Below are 2,279 nucleotides of genomic sequence, written 5' to 3'. Positions count from 1 at the left end.
AGAGAGAGAGAGAGAGATAGAGAGAGAGAGAGGGGGGGGAGAGACAGACTGACAGACACACAGACACTCTGAGAGAGACAGTGACACCAAGAGAGAGAGACAGTGACAGAGAGAGAGAAAGAGAGACAGTGACAGGCAGACAGACAGACAGACAGACAGAAAGACAGACAGACAGACAGACAGACAGAGACAGAGAGGGAGACAGAGAAACAGTGACACAGACAGACAGACAGACAGACAGACAGACAGACAGACAGACAGACAGACAGACAGACAGACAGACAAAGAAACAGTGACAGGCAGAGAAACAGTGACACAGAGAGAGACAGACAGAGAGAGAGAGACAGAGAGAGAGAGAGAGAGAGAGAGAGAGAGAGAGAGAGAGAGAGAGAGAGAGAGAAATCCCCAGGGGACAGAACACGGAACATGTGCAGAACGGGCCAGAAGCCGCAGGCTAGGAGGGGCTAATGGACCGAATTCTATACGTTCTTATACGATCTCTCTGACCGTCTAAACCGAATTCGTTCACCCGGAACATGCGCATGGGCCAGTTGCGTCAGCTACTCGACCGAGATCGGGCGACTAGCTACACCGAGGAAAGAATTACGCTCAGAGGATATATGTCACATTTTGTTTGTTTGGTTTTTTTTGTTTTTGTTTTTTAAAGAGGAAAAATCGAATTTTGTGAAAAATTAAAGTAGACTTTGGAATGTGCCCCACCATTATACATGTAGATAAATCTACATGGTACTGGTTTTAGCCAAGCTTAAAAATGACGTTTGTAGTGTTTCGTCGTCAAACTGCTCGAATTACATACTGGAGATATACAATCAGTATTTTGTTTCTATTTATACTCGATCACACTCTATACATGTACCAAGCTTGACATTATATAAAATGTCAATGTCTACAGTATTGTGTACTGTCAAAATAGCTAGATCTTTTGTGTAGGCAAATTATGTCTATAATTTCAGAGAGGTCCACTTATCATCGAGCACGTCCGTCGAAATCCCTTTTTTTGTTTTTGTATAGTGTTTTACGGCGCTCGCAACTGCATAGGTCATATGAGCGCGCGGGACACTCCTAATATTTTCAGTTGGTAGGAAATTTTGAATTTTGCCCGGGTGGCGGCCGAAGCCTACTCTTATCGATTTTAGACCACCAAGGGATCTTTAACGTGCGCAACTTGCACACGGGCCCTCCGAGATTTTTCGCCCTTGTCCGAGAAGGCTAGGTGTAGATCTTTCCTACCAGAAGATCAGGGGTGTGGCAGAAAGACAGCAGTAAGGAGGAGCCAAGGAGGAGCAGTAGAAATGCTGCAGAAAGAGTCAGGAGCCCAGAGGAGGGGGCAAAGGAGGTGAGGGGGTGGGGGCAGAAAGTGGAAATGAAAGCAGACAACAGATCATTGCTAGAGAGCAGGAAAGGAGGTGAAAGGAGACAATTTTAGAGAAGAAAATGTTTCGGTCGCTACCCGGATTCGAACCCGGGACCTTTGAATGAGAGGCCAACACCTTAACCTCTAGGCCACGAGAGCCCCCGTCGAAATCCCTGTTACTGTTATAAAATACTTTTCTTTTTACTATTACAATGCTTTGTAACTATAACTATGAGAGATCGGTCTCGGGGATTTACTGTGATGAGCCTACAAGAGCCAATAATAAATCCTGTTGTACCGTAATCCACTGTGCGTTGTAATCGGATGAGTGAGAATGAATGAAAAGAGCAATACTACAACAATCAACTTCGTTCATGTAAGCTGCCTGAGCCAGGATGGTGATGATTATATATTTATATATATGCTAATAATGAGATTGCTACCCACAAGAGTAGTCGTCATGCACATCTTGCGCAGTTTACAAAGATATAATATAACATTGTCTGGTAACTGTAAGTTACTCATACTCTGAATCAGAACCTTATGTTACAGATAGAAAAGGCATTGTTTCTAAAAAATGAAACGTAAATAAGATATTCGGAGTTATTGAAAAATACAGTAGGACCATAAAGAAAGCCAACAAGGATACATGTAATATTTTTAAAATATATACGTGTAGCAGGTAAGGTAGTCTAGCTGCTTTTGAGTCATTTCAGACTAAGCAAAATAAGGGGGGAAATGTAAAAGCTGCAATGGGGTATAATATATATATATATTTATATATATATATATATATATATATATATATATATATATATATATATATATATATATATATATATATATATATATATATATGCATGTATATTATAAATAGATACACAAATATAATCTCTTCTACTTC

Source organism: Aplysia californica, unplaced genomic scaffold (genome assembly GCF_000002075.1).
Source record: "Aplysia californica isolate F4 #8 unplaced genomic scaffold, AplCal3.0 scaffold00167, whole genome shotgun sequence".
NCBI lineage: Eukaryota > Metazoa > Mollusca > Gastropoda > Aplysiida > Aplysiidae > Aplysia > Aplysia californica.
Note: the sequence above shows the minus strand (reverse complement) of the source record.